Source organism: Balaenoptera musculus, chromosome 10 (genome assembly GCF_009873245.2).
Source record: "Balaenoptera musculus isolate JJ_BM4_2016_0621 chromosome 10, mBalMus1.pri.v3, whole genome shotgun sequence".
Classification (NCBI taxonomy): domain Eukaryota; kingdom Metazoa; phylum Chordata; class Mammalia; order Artiodactyla; family Balaenopteridae; genus Balaenoptera; species Balaenoptera musculus.
In genome coordinates, this window is record NC_045794.1 from 4,729,968 (window position 1) to 4,752,481 (window position 22,514).

Genomic DNA, 22,514 nt, shown 5'->3' on the forward strand with positions numbered 1-22,514 from the left:
CACAGAGCACCGAGCTGATCTCCCTGTGCTATGCGGCTGCTTCCCACTAGCTATCTGTTTTACATTTGGTAGTGTATATATGTCCATGCCACTCTCTCACTTCATCCCAGCTTCCCCTTCCCCCTCCCCGTGTCCTCAAGTCCATTCTCTACATCTGTGTCTTTATTCCTGTCCTGCCCCTAGGTTCTTCAGAACCATTTTTTGTTTTTTTTTTAGATTCCATATATATGTGTTAGCATACGGTATTTGTTTTTCTCTTTCTGACTTACTTCACTCTGCATGACAGACTCTAGGTCCATCTACCGCACTACAAATAACTCAATTTCGTTTCTTTTTATGGCAGAGTAATATTCCATTGTATATATGTGCCACATCTTCTTTATCCATTCCTCTGCCGATGGACACTTAGGTTGCTTCCATGTCCTGGCTATTGTAAATAGAGCTGCAATGAATATTGTGGTACATGACTCTTTTTGAATTATGTTTTTTCCAGGGTATATGCCCAGTAGTGGGATTGCTGGGTCGTATGGTAATTCTATTTTTAGTTTTTTAAGGAACCTCCATACTGTTCTCCATAGTGGCTGTATCAATTTACAGTCCCACCAACAGTGCAGGAGGGTTCCCTTTTCTCCACACCCTCTCCAGCATTTATTGTTTGTACATTTTTTGATGATGGCCATTCTGACTGGTGTGAGGTGACACCTCATTGTAGTTTTGATTTGCATTTCTCTAATGATTAGTGATGTTGAGCATCCTTTCATGTGTTTGTTGGCCCTCTGTATATCTTCTTTGGAGAAATGTCTATTGAGGTCCAGAGATATTACTTGATCAGCCCAAGGCCACATGGCTTTGGTGGCTACTTTGTAACAGAGCTGGGTCTGAAGTCTAAAGTGTTAACTCACTTTCTCTCTTACCTAAGACACAATGCCTCTACAACGAATCTCCTCTGAAAGCGTGCGGTAGCTCCGGCTCTGAGGAGTCATAGTCGCCTGGCGCCTTGTGAGGGCTTCGTGGGGAGAGCACGGATGCAGCCTCAGACCTGGTAGGTTCAAATCCCGCCTCTCCTACTCACTAGCGTTGAGGTCTCGGGCATGTTTCTTTCTCTCTTGGGACCTGGTGCTCCCCAGCTATAACATGGGGATCATTGCACTTATTTTATAGAACTACCGTGAGGGTTTTCTAATGGAGATAAGATATATTTAGCACATAATCATTGCTCAATAAAAGAAAGAAGTGTCCTTGGGCAAAATAAATAATACTTGCCCTCTTTCCCTGGGTTCTAATTCTGAAGCTGGTTTGGTTTGGGGATTGTTTAGTGCCTTCATGCTTGCAGTTGGGAGCAGAGAACGGGGGAGGGGTGGCCTTCTTTTTGTCTCCTCTCCAGGCCCCGAGGGGGATGGCCCTGCAAAGAGCTGGGTGTCACCCTGTAGCCTGTGGTCATGCCTCTCAGGCCCAAGCAGCCCAGACATAGAGGGAGATGAGACAGACCTTGGCAACTCAAAAGAAGCAGGGACTTCCCTTACTTTCTCTCTAGGCTTGTGAAATCCATTCAGCCTACAATCCAACCTTTGTTAAAGACCTAACTCTGTGACCCCGCCCCAGGCTGGCAGTAAGCCCCCCGGGTAAGAGGAAGTAAAGGGCACAGGGATGAAGAGGTAGATAGACATTCTTCAGCCCCGGTCACTTCTGAGGTCATGGGCATTGGCTGGATGACCCCTGAAACTCTTCTGAGGGTGGCTACAGGGGACAATGGCTTGTGCCAGGTCTGCCTTGTGACCTCATAGAATGAACCTTTCTTGGCCCTGCACTGAGAAAGCTCTTCTTTTGTTGTGTGTCCTTCATGCCCTAAAGCACCACATCTGAGCTCAATTCCTGGTCATTCACCTCTTCCCACAACAGATCCCTATGGAACATCCATCTTTCCAGGGTCAGATAGGATCCTGCTTCTCTCTACCTCCCTTCATATCCCCATCTCTCTAAACCCTAAACCTCCTTCAAGGACCACCTAGCACTTACCCTACTTCCTTTCATGAAGCCTTCACAGGGATGGGTCCACTCACTGTGTCCTTAGTGGAGGTGACCTTGTATTGCTATGCACATCTTCATGTTCAAATCCCTTCTACAAAAGCACAGGCCATCAGCCCCTCACCTCAAAGAGCCTCGTTGAAAAGTATGTCTTAAGTTCAACTGGCCTATAATTTCATTGAGGGCAGGGGCCTTGTCTCGTCTTTTCCTCACAACACTATATCAGGGAGCGATTGGCTGCATATAACAGCGGCATTTAAAAGCAAAAAAACAAAGAACATTTATCGTCTCATAGAACTTGGAGTTTTGAGGAGGGAGGGCTATTGCTCTGTAACTACCTTCAAAACTTAGGGGTTGAAACATTAGCCACTATTTTTAGCTCCTAATTCAGCAGTTCAGCAGGTTAGGCTGGGCTCAGCCAGGCAGATCTTCTGGTCCCGCCTGACCCGCGCTCCTCCTGCCGCTGTGGTCAGCTCTGCTTCACCAGGTGGCTCTGCTTTGGGGGATTGGCTGGCTATTGGCCAGGGAGCCTGAGCTCTCTGTGCCTGTCTTTTCCATCCCTCTAGCGGGTGGTCTGGGCTTTTTCTCATGGTGGACGCAGGGGCCCAAGAGCAAGAGTGGGAGCATCAAGGCTTCTTGAGATCAAGGTTCGGAATTGGGGCATTACTTCTGCTGCGTACTATTGGTTATCGGCTTGCCCAAAAAGTTCGTTTGGGTTTTTCCGTAAGATGTTAACAAATCACTAGGCCAGCCCAGGCTCAAGAAATGGGGAAATAGACTCTGCCCTGTGGTGGGAGGAGCTTCAATATCACATTGTAAAGGGCAGGGCAGGAAGTTTGAACCACTTCTGCAATCAGCCCCCCGCGGCCATGGTGCAGGGCTCAGGGGGTCCTGCTCTCTGAGGCTCACGTGGCTCCCCCTCACCTCGTGTTCACAGAAGCCTGCAGCAGTTCCAGACATCACATCTTCACACCACCAGGTCCAAAGGCAAGAAGGGAAGAACCTTCCTAAGAATGAGGAAACCTTCCCACCAGCCTCTCTTAGCTGTGGTTCGGACACATGCCCAAAGCAATCTTGGCAGAGGTGGGTAAGAGTGCCATGATTGATTTAGGCTCAGCCAGAGTCACCTGTAGGGCTGGACAGGGACCCAACCTCTTTGGAGCATTTGGCTTTTAGAAACTCGAACAAAATTGAGATTCTGGGGGCAAAGATGCAGGGCAGGGGATGGCAGCGGGGCTGGGAATCAGTAGGGTGTGGAGGAAGCACCTTATTCGGTGTCTTGTACCCACTTATTCTTTTTTAACAGACATTTATAATAAGGCTACGTGAGCCAGGCCCTGGAGAATCAAAGGTGAGCAGAACTCTAATCTCTTGAGGAAGGAGGTCACAGCACATGGCAGACACAAGTAGACGGCGTGCTAAGTGGGGCAGGTAGCGGGGCAGGCTGTACATGAGGGCCCAGATCCTGCCTGCTGGCCCCTCTCATCACCCCTGAGCTTTGACTGCGGGAGTGACAGGCAAAGACCAATGCAGGAGTCAAGGGACAACTTTATCCGCATCAAAGCAGCCCCCAGATCCTGCAACTCAGGGCTCTGGGGTAAAAGGCTGAGTTGAAACACACAGCTGGGACTGCAGGCAAAGGGGGGTTTCCTATTCCTTCCTACCTTGGAAGCAAAATCTGTGAACAGCTTTCCTAAGAGTGACTTGCAGGAGGGGGAGAGAACAAGACTCTCTCAGTCCACTTTCCCAGCTGGTTTCGTGGAGATTGGAATCAGGAATTTAGCCTTCCTTGGAGGCAGGTGCTCCCGGTAAGGAAGAGTGAGGAGTTCTCCTGGTGGCTGGAGGGAGTCAGGAGAGGTTTCCCAGAGAAGTCAATCCATCAGCCGGGCCTTGCAGGATGAGTAGGAGTTTTCAGGATTGAAAAGAAAATTCTTAATAGAAGGAACGGCTTGAGCAAAGGCAAGGGGACCCAAGAAAAGGAGGATGTGTTCAAGGAACTGGGAGCTTGGGACACATGGGGTGGGGCAAAGGGTGCAGGGGAGGCTGGAGAAAGAGGTTGGACTCAGGTGGTGAAGAGCCACGAAGCTGTTAGGAGTTCGATTCATTCTGACGCCCGTGGGAGCAGCAAGAGTTGTCAATCAGAGACAGGACCTGCGCAGATGCTGTTTTGGAATGATCCCAAATGCTGGCTGAAGTGAGGACAGGAGTGGGGACCCTGGCATAGCACGTCGTGGCGAGAGGTGGTAGGAGTGGTCCGCCGTAGTCAGGAGGGATGTTTCATCACTGACACTGTTATTCATGGCTGGCACCTGTTTTTGGCCAGTTTTATTATTGTGGACGATGCAATCCTTCATTGCCTGTGTGGGGACAGACCTCTCTCAATGCACTGCCCCTGATGTGCTCCTGAGGGAAGGCTCCTGTAGGAAACCAAGTAGAAGAGATTTGGGTCACGTACTGAGCATCTGCTGGGAGCTTTGGGTGGATGGGCTGAGTGTGGGCTCTGCGGTTTGGAGGTGGATTTGAAAAGAGCCGTCGTGTTTGGGACACTGCTGCACCAGGCTGCAGAAACTGCCTGCCTCTAAGAGTTTCTTGAAAGTGGAAGAGGCCCACGTGCTCTTGGAGGATGTGGAGAGAAGGTGGGGTGGCGGTAGGTGTCACCGTCCTGCTGACCTCAGGGGCATGGGTCTCACAAACCCCATCTCTTCTGGCCACGTTGGCTCCCCTTGACCCTCAGGGAGTAAGAGATGCCTTCCCTCAGGTTGCTGGGAGCAGGTGGGAAGGAACAGTGTCTCTTTTGTTCCTGGAACGTTCTCCATAAAATAGTCAGGGCTGCCAGGAAATCATCAAGGGGAGCCGTCTGACAAGTAGAGTTATTCAGAAGGGAAAGCTTTGCCTGCCAGTCTCCATCCCTCCAGGCTGCTCCAGGGGTCCATCTCCCACCTTTGCTGTCCTGGGGAGCTCTCGCATCACAACATCCACACACCAGAGGCTGCAGGTATTGCCGTGGGTGCTCTCGGTGGAGAGCAGAACCTGGGGACGGCAAGAGCGCTTCCCTTGACCTCTGATCGCTTTGCAGCCTAAATGAAATGTGATTCAGTGATCCAGGTGACTCGGTTGCCTCTGAAAAGTGAGAAGCTTTATCTGTCTGCCATTGGCCTGCCTGACTTTGAGCAGTCTCACCTATGTGTTGTACCTCGGTTTCTTGGGAGGGATGTTGGGTTACTGTGAGAAATAACAAACAAGATCAATTGCATATTGAATGTCATCTCATGGGTAAATGCACATGAACCATTTTATTATATTTTCATGTAAGAAATAGAAATGATTTATTGGAAATCTGGTGATAGCTCACGTCCAGCTTAGACAGAGTAAGACAGTGTGCTTATAAAGTGGAAAATTTGCAGTTATCCAGTCAATTTCACCAATGGAGTCAGCTTAGATTAATGCTGTGGAGGTTGCATGATGCTGATGGGCATTTGACACGACTCAAGTGAGCCCCAAACTTGCTCTCAGATCTTGATAGTTTCTGGGAAGTTAGAGGAAAATGGTAGCACCGAGGAGACTTCCTCCACCCACTTTAAATGAGGCTCTATTTGTGAGCTTTTCCTATGCTTGGCTTCAACCAGAGCAATCTGTGGGAAGTTAGACTTTCTGGGGGTTATTTTAGCTCAACTAGTAGTGAACCCAAGCCCAACAAAAGAGTTCTGTCTGTGATGTGAGACCAAAATTCAGAGCTCTAAGTCTAGACCAGAAGGTAGTGTTGCGCAGTGGTGGAATGTAGGGTTGGTGTCTTGGTATCCTGGTTCTATCCATCTAGCTGTGTGATTTGGGGTAATTATTTAACCTCGTGGAGCCTCAGATTCCTTATTTGCGAAATAGAGAAAATAATGTCTATCTCAAAGGATGGGTAGGCTTATTCATGAGAAAATGTATTTAAAATATCTTGAACACAGGAAGTGATGAATAAAGTATAGTTATTATTTTAATTAGGCTATAGAACTTAGGTGTTGGTTGTTCTATAATTAAATGGGGCCAGTTAGCTTTCTTTTGGTTACGAGAGACTAAAACGCTGGCTCAAACCAATTTAATCAAAAAGGGGAACCTATTAACTCATAAAACTTCATTTAAAATTGGGCTTCCTTTAGCAGGATACCATAGAACAGGCCAAAGCATGGAAGGTTGTAGGGGTCGAATGACTCTTTAGTAGTCATTTAGCAAATGAATTTTGCCAAATTTAGCAAATGAAATTTACCAAATTTAGCAAATGGAAGTACAGGATGCCCAGATAATTTAATGAATAGCTCTAACTGCTGAATTTCTGTAATGTATTGAAAAAAGCTGAGTATGAGACATTTAGGCTGTCCTGAGAAGGCTAATACAGGAAGCAAGACAAAATCATTAAATATAGGACATGTCTTAAATATACAGGATGCCTAGCAACCCTCCTCTTGTTGAGGGTATTTCCACCCATGAAATTCTACCCATACCTACAAGTAGTGTTTTTAGCTAGTGCTATTAGACTCAATTAATTTAATTCCTATATCAATTAAATTAACCAGAGCCTGTGCTGGAAAATTCAAGATAAGTCTAAGATCCATAGTATGTTTCTTGAAAATAATAGAATTCTTTCAAAAAATTGGGCTTCAAGTCCAGTATGATCCAAGAGGTAAAATGTTTTCATCCCTTTTAATGTAATTCTGCCGTCCATGTTGACTGTGGATGGTGGTAAGATGGCTACTAGCTCCAGACATATCCTCCCAGGTTCTAGCCCAATAAAGAGAGTCTTTTATTGACCTGGCAAAATCCATGATCTGATTTTCATTGGTCAGAATTCCACCTCATCCTCTTATCTGGGCAGATTATTAGGCCAGGGGAATGGTATGCTCTGACTGGACATATCTGGGTCACATGCACAGCCTCAGAGCCAGTGCTGGAGTCACTTTCACCCAAAGCCTACGGGCTGAGTGTGGAGTGTGGAGATTGCTTTTCCAGAGGAGAGCTGGTTCTCTGAAAGGAAAAGAAGAGACAGCATAGGTGTTGGGTAACCAAAAATGCAGCAGCCTCCCTCCCCAAACAAACAAACAAACAAACAGCAAGTATCTATTACATCCAGGTTCTTCTTTGCCGCCCTTTAGCAAAAGAAAAATATCATAGCTTAGGTAAATCAACACCAAACTAGGACAAGGAACATGTCCCTGACTTTAGGTGAGGAATTCCTAAATCCACACCTGGGCTTGCCGCTTCAGATTTTAAGATTATCAAAGAATGCTTTTGCATAATTCTTTTTCTAAAGTTACTGGTTCTTCCGCCCCCCACCCCCAACCTAGATTATTAAGATAATGCAGTTGATTCTTGAACGACATGGATTTGAACTGAATGGGTCCACTTTTACACAGAGTTTTTTCAGGAAATGCACACTACAGCACACAATCCAAGGCTGGATGAATCCGAGGATATGGAGGTGTGACTCAGATTTTCGACTGTGCGGAGGGTCAGCACGCTAGATCCCTGAGTTGTTCAAAGTTCAACTGTATATGAATAAAGGTGTATAGAGCAAAATAAAAGTCACCAATAATCCCACAACCGAGAGATAATTCCTTTCATCTTGGTGTAGTTATTCCAGATGATTTGTGAGTGTGTATTTGTATGTGTCTTATACATATAAAATACTTTAAAAAATGAAATCAAACATAAACTTACTTTATTACCTTTTAAAATGCAATAATATATTCTGGAAATCTTTTCATCTTAAAATGTAGATTTTGGAAATCGCAATTTTAGGGCTGCACACATTTAAACAAAAATACCATTACTATTTAACCACTCTTCTATTAATTGTTTTTCATGATTGTAAGCAACACATATCCTTACCTGTACATGTTTATCTATTTGCTGATGATTTCTTGCGAATAAATTCCCAGAAGTGGAATTTTTGTGCTAACAATTATGTATACCTTAAAGATTCTGACATTTTGTGTTACTAAAATGCCCTTCAGAAAATTGTACCTGTACTGGGTAGATTGCCAGATAAAATACAGGATGCCCAGTTAATTCGAATTTAAGATAAACAGTGAATTTTTTTTAGTATAAGAATGTCCCAAATATTGCAGAATCATTTGAAATTCAAATTTAACTGTGGATCTTGGGAGCCCCAGTCTCGGGTCTGGCCACCTTAGTGCACCAACAGCCGTTTCCTCCGAAGTCTGGCCATCTCTGGGGATGCTACCATCTAGTGGGGTTGGATCCCTGCTCTTTTCCTACTCTGACCTCTGACTTTTTTTTTTTTTTCTGGGTGTAAGGGAGGAATCTCTACTTCTCATATTGTATCAGTCTGCTAAGGCTACCATAACGCAGTGTCACAGATTGGGTGGCTTAAACAAGTAATTACATTATTAAATTTATTTTCTCATAGCTCTGGAGGCTGGAAGTCCAAGATCAAGGTGCCAGCACATTCAGTTTCTGGCGAGAGCTCTTTTCCTATTTTTGAGGACCGCCGCCTTCTCACCTTCTGGCTGTGTCCTCACATCACCCTTTCTCAGCACACACGGAGAGACAGCGAGCTCCAGTGTCTCTTATATATGGACACCAATCCCACAGGGCCGGGCCCTACCCCTCGCACCTGATTTGAGCTTGGTTACTTCCTTAGAGGCCCCGTCTCCAAAGATAGCTGCCCTTGGGGTGGGGGGCTCGGGCTTCAGCATATGAATTTTGGTGGGATGCAAACATTCCGTTCATAACATGTATCTTTTTTTTTTTTTAAATAATGCCAGCTCACAGTTTTCTATTCTTTTTTTAAAAAATTAATTAATTAATTAATTAATGGCTGTGTTGGGTCTTCGTTTCTGTGCGAGGGCTTTCTCTAGTTGCGGCAAGCGGGGGCCACTCTTCATCGCGGTGCGCGGGCCTCTCACTATCGCGGCCCCTCCCGTTGCGGGGCACAGGCTCCAGACACGCAGGCTCAGTAGTTGTGGCTCACGGGCCTAGTTGCTCCGCGGCATGTGGGATCTTCCCAGACCAGGGCTCGAACCCGTGTCCCCTGCATTGGCAGGCAGACTCTCAACCACTGCACCACCAGGGAAGCCCTGTAACATGTATCTTTAAAGGTGCTTTCCTCTTATCGCTTTCCAAGACTCTAAAGGAGTTCAGGTTTTCGAAAAACAACACAGGCAAACTCTGCTTATGAATGAGGTAGTAAAATGTGTCCGTTGAACTCAAAAGCTTCCAGAAGAACTCAGTTGAAAGATTTATAACCTTCATAAATTGAATATTTATTTATCAAAGCCATGGATCCTCTAAATAATCTTTTTGGCACACAAAAGCACCTTGTGGGAACATAAAGAGTGCACATTGACATTTATACACATGTATATATGCATAGAAAAAAGACCGGAGGTATGTTAATCACAATAATAGTCACAGCTACCAATTACTAAACACTGTGCTGTACAAAAATATTACCGTAAATCGTCACACTGTAAGATAGCTTCAATTATTATTTCCATTTATCAGATGAGTCCACCACATAGGTAACTGGGCTAAAACCGGTTCTGTGCGACTCCAAAGGCAAAGAGTGTGTACGTTTTAGAATCAGAAAGATTATTTCCACCTTGAAAAATTATAGTGGATGGTCAATGGATAGAAATGAAAAGACAAACAGAAGAAATCGCCATCTCTGTGTGAGAGTATTTATGTCACCAACCAGCTCTGAATGTTCTAGTTGGGAAGAGTGGCTCTTAACTTGATGGGCATTAAGTGGTATCTTGTGTAGTTTGCATTTTGTTGCTAATTATAATGTCCACATGCTCTTTTTTTTTTTTTTTTTTAAATTTATTTGTTTATTTATTTTGGCTGTGTTGGGTCTGTGTTGCTGCGCGCGGGCTTTCTCTAATTGCGGCAAGCGGGGGTACTCTTCATTGCAGTGCGCGGGCTTCTCATTGCGGTGGCTTCTCTTGCTGCAGAGCACGGGCTCTAGGCGCGTGGGCTTCAGTAGTTGCAGCATGTGGTCTCAGTTGTGGCTCACGGGCTCTAGAGCACAGGCTCAGTAGTTGTGGCAGCAGGAGCTTAGTTGCTGCGCGGCATGTGGGATCTTCCCGGACCAGGAATCGAACCCGTGTTCCCTGCACTGGCAGGCGGATTCTCAACCACTGCGCCACCAGGGAAGCCCCCACATGCTCTTTTTTTTAACTTTTTATTTTATATTGGAGTATAGTTGAATAACAATGTTGTGTTAGTTTCAGGTGTACAGCAAAGTGATTCAGTTTTACATTTTCCCATTTAGGTTGTTACATAATATTGAGCAGAGGTCCTTGTGCTATATAGTAGGTCCTTGTTGGTTATCCGTTTTAAATATAGCAGTGTGTACGTGTCAATCCCAAACTCCCTATCTATCCCTCCCTCCGACCCTTCCACCCCTGGTAACCATAAGTTCGCTCTCTAAGTCTGTGAGTCTGTTTCTGTTTTGTAAATAAGTTCATTTGTATCATTTCTTTTTAGATTCTGCATATAAGCAATACACAATAGTTTTCTTTCTCTGTCTGACTTACTTTACTCAATATGACAATCTCCAGGTCCATCCATGTTGCTGCAAATGGCATTATTTCATTCTTTTTCATGGCTGAGTAATATTCCACTGTAGATATGTTCCACATCTTCTTTATCCATTCCTCTGTCGACGGGCATTTAGGTTGCTTCCATGTCTTGGCCGCACGCTGTTAAAGATAATGGCGAACCCTAATACTTGGGAGAGACTGACAGTCTCCCTGTGGGTGTCTGGAGCGTGACGTAGCCCTCACCTTGCTGCATGCCGCCTCTCCGTCTCTCAGGGGTTGCACAGGGTTTGGTGACGTACCCCAGAGGAGCAGCAACTTCGATCAAGCTCAAGGTTTCAAGGGATGCCAAATTCCACATCACTCACAGGAATGCCAGAACGATTGGGAAACAGCTGTTGAGTCTAGACCAGCCAGTGTAGATGCAAGACAAGACCAGCCAGTGTAGACACGAGATTGAGATGGTCAGTGGTTCACACTGGATCCAGCAAGAGGCAGGATTGTCCAGATCCTGGTCCTCGCCTTCCCCTGCACATGGGGCATGGCGCAAACTCTGGGAAGTGCAGCCCAGTTGAAGATGTGACTCCCCCAACAGCAATTGCCAAGACTGATTTTGGGGGCAAAGGAAAATGTGTTTTAAAAATATACACATGAGGATTCTCAAATTTCGTTGTTCAATTGTAATATATTGCAGATGTAAAAACTTTAAGACTCCCTCTGACTATTTTAGCTTGTGTCTGAAGGGGAGTTAATTTAAAGGAGACAACCTGGCAGTCTTATTCTTTAGAAGGAACTTTAAAGAATGTTTGTTTTATCATACGATTCTGAATAAGTAGGGAAAAATGGATGAATTCAAACTTGCTTTACTCAGCAAAGGGTCAAATTAATACCGGATTACTAGGTAGTCCTTAATTGCACAGGAAGTATAAACAAGTGGTGCTCAAAATTAGGTGTTCAAATTTAGATCCCCCGATGCCCTATCTTATGTTGGATTTGTTATTTTGTGCATTAGCTGACAAATGGTCGTTCTCATGGTGGCCCTGTCAGCCGGCCCATGTCACCATCTTTTCTGTATAGTTATGCATGTGCAATAATTTAGCTACTTTGTTGCATTTTTTTGCCCTTGTTTTATAAAAATGAGGGGAACACAGAGAAATTGACAGCACCAAGCAAAGATGTTAGCAGAGCTGAGAGGAGATAAAAATCGTTAGGTTTGCCGAAAGTGCTGAATCTTTAGCTTCAATCAGTTGTTCACTGGGATTCAGCCAATTGAATGTGTGTTGAATTATGAAGGAAGGTAACATATTGAAGGATCATGTGTGAAGTGCTGGAAATAGATATGGATGTTATATCTACAAGGCAAAGCGTAAGGAAGGATTTCATCATACGTTAGTGCTCCAGCATAGAAACCCCATACAACATACAATCTTTTGCAGAATTTACATAAATACACATTTCCAGAAATTATATGTGAAGATGGGAACCACAGGTTTATAGAGAAGTGAGTGGCAGGGCTTTACAGAAAAGCGTGCTGGACTTCCCTGGTGGCACAGTGGTTAAGAATCCGCCTGCCAATGCAGGGGACACGGGTTCAAGCCCTGGTCTGGGAAGATCCCACATGCCGTGGAGCAACTAAGCCCATGTGCCACAACTACTGAGCCTGTGCTCTAGAGCCCACGAGCCACAGCTACTGAGCCCACATGCCACAACTACTGTAGCCCGCGTGCCTACAGCCTGTGCTCCACAACAAGAGAAGCCACAGCAATGAGAAGCCCGCGCACCTCAACGAAGAGTAGCCCCCGCTCGCCGCAACTAGAGAAAGCCCGCGCGCAGCAATGAAGACCCAACACAGCCAAAATTTAAAATATAAAAAACTAAATAAATTTATTTTAAAAAAAAGCATGCAGTCTCCAAGTCCTAAGAGTTTTAGGGCAGAGGTGAGGCAGATTAATAAATGTTATTCAAACCCAAGCAATACATATTGGCTGTTGCAGTAGTAAAAGGTAGTGTTTTAACAAATTATTGATAAGTATTTATTGAGCTCCTATTGTGTGCTAGGCAATGGCGATAGAATGATAAATGGAACAAATGATTTCCTCCTTTAACAGAACTGATGACGACGACGACAATGGTGATTTGGTGTGTGTGTTCGTGCTGATGTTCATCCAGTAAACTCCAGTATAAAACTGCAACTGTGACAAGCGTTACAAAGTACAGACATTCACATACCAGTTCTATAAGAGCCTGAAATGGGAGGATTTGACTTAATGATATTTGAATTATATGAAGAAGGTTAGATAGGTAAATGTTCCAGACGCGTCATTCCAGGCAGAGTGAACAGTATGTCCAAAGGCCCTGTAGTGGGATTAACGTGGTGAGTACAAGAGACGGGGTTGCCAAGGGAACAAAGGAAAGGGCACGCATGGAGCAAGGCAGTCTCACCACAAGGCACTGGGTTTGATGGATGCAGGTGGACCTGTTACAAAACTTTTGCCTTTTGTAAAAGACAAAACTTTTACTTTAGGTCCATCCATGTTGCTGCAAATGACATTATTTCATTCTTTTTCATGGCTGAGTAGTATTCCATTGTATCTATGTACCACATCTTCTTTATCCATTTATCTGTTGATGGACACTTAGGTTGCTTCCATGTCTTGGCTCTTAGTGCAGCAATGAACATGGGGGCACATGTGTCCTTTCAAATTAGATAAACTTCCCCTCTTTTGACTGAGTGGCAGAGGGATAGGTGTTTGGCTCTGTGGAGGTGGGGAGGAGACCTGGAAGAGCATGTCCAAGGCAACCCTGGCTGTTCTTGAAGGGCTTTGTGGGAGTTACAGCGACACGCCTTCACACCCGGCGGCTGAGTTGGGGCTTGGCTTTCTCAGCCCAGGGCACGGTAGAGGCAGACCTTGAACACAGGACACTGGGCCCCAAATCTCACATACTTTCCAGTAGAAAACACTGACGTCTGATATCACGTGGGACTGGCTGTAAGGGCAGCAGGAAATCAGGGAAGAGAGAGCTCAGCCGTGTTGGTGCGACCAGAGGGGCTCACGGCGGCGCTGAGGCTCGGCTGGGCCGGGAGGGATGGGGACGGAGGAAAGTGGGAGGGGGAGGCAGGAGGTTCCAGTGGGTGGCGGAGGGGAGAGCCAGGCTATAGCAAGGACTCTTCCACGGAGGAAGCATACGCCTGATGGATCTGAGGGTCAAGATGGGCCCTGGGACCCAGCAGGACAGTGCAGGTGTCAGAGAGAAGGGAGCCCAGCTAGTAAGTTGTATGAAGCGTCACCTTCCTGGGCCTGGAAGTTGAGCGGATTGCTTGGACTTAATTTTGGGGGACTGAGAGGCCACTAAAGGTGGGGTGTTAATGACCACGGTATACAAAGGCAGCTTCTGCAGGAGCCGTTCAGGGCTCAGCAGTTGCTGATGGGTTGCAGGGACCCTTGGAGGGCCTGTGGGGTGGCAGGTACAGTTTGGGTAAGACAGAGAGGCCAGGAATGGGGCCAGGCGGGGGACCACCATGCAAAGGAGCCAAGGAAAGAGGCTGGCCGTCTATCCCAGGTCTCTTGGAGCCACCCCTCATGCAGCCCAACCTCCCACCACTAACTCATCTCCTTTTCTTCTGATTCATCCTTGGCAGGAAGGAAGGGAAGAGGCTGGCACAGAGGTCCAGGCCAGGAGACCTTCACCTCCACTTCTGATAGTGGCTGGACAAAGAGGGTCCGGACCCTCAACTTCTCCAGAAGATGAGACCCCCTCCGGTGGCCTCCCACGGGCCATGACCAGGCTGGAAAAAGCTGGGACCAGACCCACCGGCATTTAAAGATGGGGCCCAGGATATTGGGGTGAAGCTGGGGCGGGGAGGTGAGAGCTGGTGGTGTGGATTAAGGAGACCAGGTGTGGAGAGGGCAGGGGTCGAACGATGAGGGCAAGTGCGCGGCTGTGCTGGAGGCCCGTCTAGGAAAAGGGTGGCCACGGAGGGCTACCAGTAAACCCACGCGCAGTCTCGGAGGCCGTGTGCTTCGCTGTGTGGAAACATCAACAGCTAAGCTAAGCAGACATGTCATGTTAAGTCGTGACAAAGGCAGCTATCCAAGGTGCCAGGGCACCCAGCCAGCGTCCCAGGTGCCACCCGCAGATGGCATCAGAAATGACGTTTGATTACCCTCTGCCGTGACCCCACCCTGGACAGGGGACGTCTTCCAAGGGGGCAGGATGTGTCACCCACGGTTGAAGAGTGGCCTGTCTCTCCTATAGACCTGCCTGCGGGCAGACGTCAAGGCCAGATGATGCCACGTGCAGGGTCTCCCAGGACAGCGGAGGTGTCTTTCTAGTGTGTAACCCACTCTGCCTCTGTCCTGTCCCCAGGGGAAGGAGAGCAGGTTCTACTTCCGGGAAGTCCCTCCTCCTCGCCTCCGTCCCTCCCTCCCTCCAGCATCCTTCCAGAGTGCTCTGGAAGGGGACATTCCCACTAGTGGCCACTCATCCAAATATCTTTTCCTCTCGGTGACAAAACACATGAGGCTGATTTTCTTGCCTTGAATTTACTTTCTTAATTAGGTGTTGCTGAGATTACCGTTTGCTTTAATGCCCGGACCCTCCCAGGTCTGTGTGCTGGGCAGGGGGGCTTCGTCACCAAACTGCAGAAGCCCTGGCCGCGGGGACCATATCCTCAGCCAAGTGCCCACCCGATGTCTAGCAAAGCACCGGACGTGGACTTGTCACTCACAAAGTGGCCGGTGAATGAGTGAGTGAGGATGTGATTGAATGAACGTTGGCTCTGGTTAATATATGCCGTTAACACACTCGCGTACAAGTCGTCAGGCACTTACACATTGTTTCCTATAAGTGAGGGTGGCAGTCAAGCGTCGCTGCATCACACACACACACTTTTCTCTCCCAGGCTTCTCCTCTTACCGAAGAAGCCTCACAACTCTGACATCTCCTGTGAAGGTCTGTGTCCCAAGCTGTGTCTGTGATCTGTTTGCTTCTTCATTCAACAAGTGTTCGTTGAATGCCTGCTGTGGGCCAAGGGACAAAACCAAGGACTCAGGCTCTTATGAAGCTTAGCTTCTGCTGGAGGAGATAGGCAATCGATAGAATAAGTAACTAAAATACACTCTATGCTAGGTGAGTACAAACTCCACCAAGGGACATCCAGAAAGGGGGCCGTGAAATACAGCAGGGGGTGGGGGAGTGTGGGGACCAGATTAAAGTAGGGGAGACAGGGGAAGGCTGACCTAGAAGGGAATGTCTGAGTAAAGAGCAGAGGGGATCAAGGAGTGAGGGCGCCGTTCTAGGTGGAGGAACAGCAAGTGCAAAGGCCCTGAGGTGGGAGCCTCGCTGGTGTGTTCTAGGAACAGCAAGGGTGCCGGTGCGGCTGGAGGGCAGTGAGTCAGCAGGACGCGAGGTCAGGGTTACCTGGGTACTGAGGGTGGGCTCTGTCCAGCCAGGGCCTTAGAGGCCCTGAAAGGTCTGTGCTCGTACGTGGAGTTGGAAAGGAAGCCATTCCTGCAGGGTTCTGAGCGGGGAAGGGACACGTCTGGACTTCAATTCTAACAGAATTTCCAGTTGGGAAGAGGGTGGGATAATCCCCGTGAGAGCGGCTGGTGGGCGGACCAGGCTGTCCGTGGTGAGGTTGGTGAGAAGTGGACAGAGTCTGCATAATTTTGAAAAGAGAGCCAACGGGAGGAATTGGGGGTGGGGTTAAGAGAAAGAGCGAAGGCGAGGATGACTCCCAGCTTGCGGGGGAGAAAGGGGAGACCCGGGGGCCGGACCACCCTCTGTGTCTGTGCTGGAGACCCAGCGACCCGCTCCCAGAAGCTGGCCTGCGGTGACCTCACCCACCAGACTCTGCCCCCAGGCACAGCTTGGCTCTGCCTCCCAGCCCCACTTCCTTCTCTCCAGGAGGCCCGGGGGTGGGTGGCAGCAGGTGGGGTGGTGGGTGGGTAGTGTCAGCTGCCGCCGTCCCCGCCGTCTTGTCTCCCTGACCGCACGTCCAGGACGGGCTGCATCTGCGTTTCCATGATTTATTCTGAGTCTCGTGCACCTGGGAGGGTTGGGGACCTGGCTGGCCTTGGCCTTGGCAGGCAAGGTATTGTCACCTCCCGGACAACCACACCAGAGTGGGACGCAGGAGACCAGAATCACCTGAGGCCGAGACAATGGGGGAGGAAAAGCCAGGGTGCGTGGGGCGCTGCAGTAGGAGAACCTGGAATCGGTCTGGGAGAAGAAGAAACATCAGTGGGAGGCTGAGGACACCTCTCTCCTGGCTCCTGGAGGGGCCCATGGAGGCCTTGTCCAGAGTGGATGGATGGACGGCAGGAGACCTGATGTCACAGGCCGCCCTCAGACTGTCCTGCTCTCTGCCATCGGTCTGCCTTTGGGAGGCACCGTTCCAGGAGTGACTCTTGTCTTTGTTTGGAGGTGAGGTAGCAGAAAACTGATTGACCAGGCCACTCGTGGGCGCCATGGGCTGGTGTCAGAGGACGGGGCTCCCTGAGCTCAGTTGCGCTGGCTTGTGGCCGGGGAGCCCACTGGGCCGCCCAAGGGGAGGTCTCAGGGCCACCCTCCAGCTCACGTGCGAGCAGCCGCAACACGGCGGAGCGGCGGGAGCTGTGGGCCGAGAGTCTGGAGGCCCGGGGCCCAGTCCCGGCTCTGCCACTAAACTCACCATCTGATGCACGTCGACACTTTGCATGTCTTTATCCCCTGGTCCTCCACCTCACCAGAGAAATGAAGAATTGGACCCAGTGATCGCCATTGTCTCTTCCCACTTGGATAGACTTTAACTCCATCACTTGGATAACTGAGGGCAAATTGGTTTCCTGGCCCCTAATGGAAAACGAGAGCCCTCTCCTCTTGCCTGGGGGGATCCGTAATGATTCCATTCTTATCAAGCGTCTCTACCTGCAGGCAGGCAGTTATAATACCCAGGTGACTCTGGCTGTCACTGTTCTTGTATCTAGGCAAGAATGGCTTGTTGGTGGCTCGCCAAGGACACAGGGTTGTTCTGATTATACGAGCGAATACCTAAGTAGGTCCTGGCTGTCGTCAGCATGTGTGTGTGTTAGTGACAGTCACTGTCATGACTATTATGGGCTGGGCCACGTAGGCATCTTTTCCTGCTAAAGAGGAGGAATTCCTCCATCTCGTTTCCTCAAGGCTCCAAGTGCAAACTTACAGCCCGGAGTGACCCCTTGGCACGGAGCCCTTGGCTCTGTGGGCCACAGAAGGCATCCTCTGTCTCTCAGCTCAGCCTCAGAATACGACGCCGGTGGCGGGCGGTGGGAGAGGTGAGAGGAGAGGTGAGACGAGGTGCGTCAGACGGTCGCCGTGCTCTTCGTGGCAGTGCTTGGCGACTGTCAGTCTCCCTCCAGGTGTAGGTGGTATGAGCCATGCTGTGCTTCCTCCTGGGTGAGCAGTAGACTGTGGGCTCATTTGAGACTCAGAGCATCTCAGGGATGGGAGGTCACGTGGGAGGTCACAAGACCCAGAGAAGTGAAGGGGCTTTGTCCACGGTGAGGCAGTGAGTGGCTGGAAGAGGCGTCCTGGGTAGGACGGTAGCGCTCGGAGCCCTTGGGCTTGTTGCTGATGCTGAGGCCTGCAGCCAGAGATCGCCAGTGCTTTTTCCCCAAAACAAGACAAAACAACTTCCTCCGAAATCTATAAGAATCTGGGCCACACTCATCAGCTCCATCCCTTCCTGCAGGTACCTGCTCCCTTTATGGTTCCCCAGCCACCTGCCATTGCCGACGGCGCCACTAGAGGGAGCCACCACGGCTCCTGTTTCTCCCACAGGTGGGCTGGGAAACGCTGGGGCTGCCCCGGGAGCCGGGCACCTCCTGGTGGGAAGGGCTCTTCATCAGCCCTCGGTCACTCCACGGGGTCCCTGCGTGTCCAGCCACAAGTGATGTGTGAGTCCGTTCAGGGCTGAGAGTCTGCTGGGGTCTCTACCCAGCAGTCCTGATGTAGCTGGACGTCCAGTGAATGGGGGATGACCTGCCCCTTGTCCATCCGTGCAGGAGCCCTAGGAGGTGCTGCTCAGAGATCTGGGGCAGATGTGGGGGGAGCCGAGGCTTCAAAGGCCCCCGGATCCCTGGCCTGAGAAGCCCAGTGGGCAACTTGAGGGGGGACCACTGCCAGGGGGTATCCCCCACCTCTTGGAAGATGCAACAGAGCAGCGGGAAGCAGCAGGAAACTGCCCTGGAAACTGCACTCAGAGGCCTGATATCCAGGGACTTTTGCCCAAGTTGCTGTCAGCGGTGGGAAATTATGCACAGGGGCCAGGGGATGATGTGGCAAAGAGATCAGGTGTCTTTTGGAAAAGTGATTTTCCAGTTCAAATACCACTCGGTCACAGAGATTTTCTGGAATCCCACCAGGCTAAGAGTCAGGCTGAATTATCCTGAACTCCTACCTGCTATTGGGCTTGGGGTCAGGAGGGGACAGATGGGTAGTGACCTTGTGCATAACCTTTTGTCCTCCAGGGGGAGTCTTCCCCTCTGGGCCTCAGAGGTTTCCTCCTCTGTCAAGCAGGGGGTTTATATCTGGATGCTCTCCAAGTCCCCTCCTGCAAGGAGGAGTGGTCTGTTTGGTTTGTCCTCCTGCACTGTGGCTCATCTGTCACCAACCCTCTGCTTTCCGCAGTTTGAAGCATGTGGAAAGTCGTTGCCCCTCCCCACATAAGCAGCTTTTAAAAATACCAGTAAAAATAAGATGAGATTGACCTCTTAGGACCAGTCAACTCATCAAAATGATTCTGAGCCCTCTGTGCTGAAGTGTCAACAGTAATTGATCATTTCCCAGCAGTAGGCTGGGAAAGCTCAAAAGCGGGGTTAAAGTTTACATTTTCTATGTCAGCAATCACTTGCCTGCTGTCTGGCTTCATTTTTGGTCCTGCTGACTTCTGATGAGCTGGGGCCAGCTCGTCGGGGCTCTGTGATGTTGCCTCACATCTTGGTGGCAGGGGTCCTCATTACTCTGAATTTCCAAGCACAGCTTAGTCTCTCAAAGATGCTTCAGTGACTAAAACTCCATTCCAAACCTGGTTTTTGTGGAAAAGAAAGTCGATGACGATGGGAGGGGTTGGAGGGGTTTCCTGAGAGGCAAAGAGAAGGGTTTCCTTCCAATCAATACATTATTCCAGTCAATACATTATTGATTGCAATAACGAAGATGTGTTTTTCAGTTTTGTTTTTGTCTAGTGCCTTAATAGTCAAGAAAGGCTGTGGACATTAATGGGAGCAGGATACTGGGGCATGCATGGTCCAGGGCAGGACTTCTCATCCTTCATTGTGGAGCCAGATCACCTGGAGACCTTGTTAAAATGCAGATTCCTGGGCCCCAACCCCCGGGGATACTGATTCAGTAGGTCTGAGAAGGAGCCCAGGAACGTGCATTTCTATCAAGCTCCGGGTAATGCCGAGGCTGCAGGTCAGGACACTAGGCTGTGGGTGGCACTGGCCTAGGGCACAATGACGTACCATCTACAGCCAGGGCGGTGAGCCCTGTGCAGATACGAACCAGGGATTGTCGAGCTCACAGGGAACGTGGGGAACGGTTCACTGCAGTGGATGCGAACACAGCTAAATCTCCAAGGAAACAGACGGTCCCCCCCCCCCACTGTTATTCACAAGGCTGTGGTGGTGACTAAACTCTTGGCTAATTACCACGCTGGCGGGAAGCATCCCAGGTTAGTGCTCTGAGCTTCTGGCCACTTGTGGCCAGCAGGTGGGGCAGGGTGATTTCTTCCCAGGCCCGAGGGGCTGGAAGAGGAAAAGTACTGAGGAGATGGTAGCAGAGCCTTTCAGAAAACGCTGCAATCTCCGAGTGCACCAACACCATCCAGAACTAGGATCTGGCGGCGAAGGGGTGCTGTCGGTTTTTCAAGTTGTTTGCTTTTCCTCCTGTTGTCCCAAAGTGCATCCTCGTTCACCCCCGTGTGCAGTAGGTGACTGTGGCTTGAGATGAAAGGGAGATCACTCTCCCTGTACCGAAGACGGAGCAAGAGGAGGAGGGAGAGAAAGGAGCTTGTGTGAGGTGCTAGTGAGCAGCGCTGGGCTGGCTGGACTAGCATGTTTCCTGCCCAGGTGGGCTGGGGGGATGCTGGTCTGCCCCAAGGTCTTTGCCGACCCCAAGGTCATGGTCCTGATCAGGCTGTGCTCTTGGGGTGGGGAAGGTGAAGCAGTTTTTTAGGGAGAAAAAGTCAGGCAATCCTCGGACTAAGATGAAATGACCCAGAGGGTATTAGTTGCCCTGCGCTTGCAAAGAAGCAGGGGCCGGGAGTTATCGAGCGCCCCCTTTGTGCACTGTTTGCCAGTCTCATCTGGGCATGTACAACTGAGCATCACGCAGGCAGCCAAGCCGACACAGTGCCTGTTGGCCAGGCGCTGGTCCCCCAGCGTTCCCAGAGCACCCTGCCTCTTCCTCCTTCACGATGCCTCTTCCCAGCGTGCATGAGCTTTGGAAATACCTTCATCTCCCCAAATTATTTGGGAGCGATTTACATTTCAGCCTCCGAGACTCCCCTTTTCCCTTTCTTGGCGTGAAAACACCTAGTAGTTTTGGAGAAAAGGTATGGGTCCAGAAAACAGTGGTACATGGGTGGGCTGGATGTGTATTTTGAGCCCTCATTCATTGGAGGTGTCTGTGCGTGTGAGTGTGCCCTTGGTGTGCAGGCGGGGGTAGAGCCTCCAGGGCAAAGTACGGTAACAAAACATCAGCTGTTAACACTTTATTTGGGAACATGGTGCGTATTTGCTGGAAGCACCCACACCTCTCCTAGGGGGTCCTCCCGCTCGCCCCCAGCAGTCCTCTGCTTAGCTTGTTACATTTGTCCGTCCCTGTGACCAACACATGCAGATCACTTGTTCAGAGAGAACCCCGGTTACAACTAAATGGGGGGACCAGAAGCCTCTCGTCTCACGCTGTGGCCTGAAATTTTCTCCAGCTCACTGTGATAGCATTTCGGCCGGAGCAGACGAGCAGACTTCTTCTTTTACAGATATAAACAAAGAGGTGTGTGTGTGTGTTTAGATTGCAAGCTCCCACCTCAACCCACCCCTTAAAGCATCTTTAAGAGTGAGCAGAGCTGCACCGCCACACTGTCCCCTCACTCCTTAGACAGCTCTCTTTGCTGTCAGCCATCCAGACCATCTTAAGCGAAAGACCATGGGGGTTCCCCTTCCCCTGCGCTGACGTCTGGGTATAAACTCTGACTTTCCTAGAGACAGTTTCCCACAGGGCTTCTTTGTCCCTTGTTGACTGCAGAGGATGTTGCTCTACAAGGCGGAGCATCGGCGTCACCCCTACTGCAGCTGTTCGGACGGCAGGAACCCTCAGCCTCGGATCCTAAGGCGACCTATAGCTGCCCCTGAACGTGCGTCTTTGGGGACGCTGCAGGGCCTGCCCCCAGGTCCCCTCTGCCACCTGACCGGCTCCACTGGGGCTCCCTGCTACTGCCTCCAGTTCAGCCTGGCCGCTGGGACCAAGGACGGGTCCAACGGCCGGTAGTCAGGGAGCGGCGAGCGACATTCTCCGAAGACTGGGTTTCTGATGGCTGTCCTTGAAGGCCCCCAACCCCCCTCCCCTCGCTCTGTGCCGTCCCCAGTGCTGTAACCGACCCGGAACATCAGAGGCAGGAAACTCATTGCTCCAGTTGAATTTTGCTGCAGTTTCTTTTTTTTTTTTTTCCTCCCTTAGATGCTGAGAGCTATTTTTAGCCACAGATTTTTTTTTTTTTTTTTTTTTTTTGCAGGGGATCCACAGTCTATTTTTAAAGCCCTTACGGAGGCCATATCATCCAGTGACCCCCCAAAGGGATTTTGGAGTTAGGTGGGAGAGGCCAGGGCAGCGGGTGGTGGGGGAACTTCCTGAAGATGAGAGGGTTGTCCTAGGGAGGCCTGGCAGAGGCTGGACCCCAGCCGGGGGCAGGGGGCCGTC

The 22,514-nt window shown here is 49.5% G+C and overlaps 1 protein-coding gene across 1 annotated transcript in view; it reads left to right on the plus strand.

Moving 5' to 3' along the window:
• The window catches only part of KCNA6 (potassium voltage-gated channel subfamily A member 6), a 38,126-nt gene extending 22,396 nt beyond the window's left edge, over nt 1-15,730 (plus strand). Inside the window, exons 2-3 of the mRNA XM_036867371.1 lie at nt 920-1,042; nt 14,212-15,730. The gene's annotated coding sequence lies outside the window, so the exon portion shown is untranslated. The remainder of the gene's footprint in view (nt 1-919; nt 1,043-14,211) is intronic.
• Nucleotides 15,731-22,514: the final 6,784 nt, after the last annotated feature.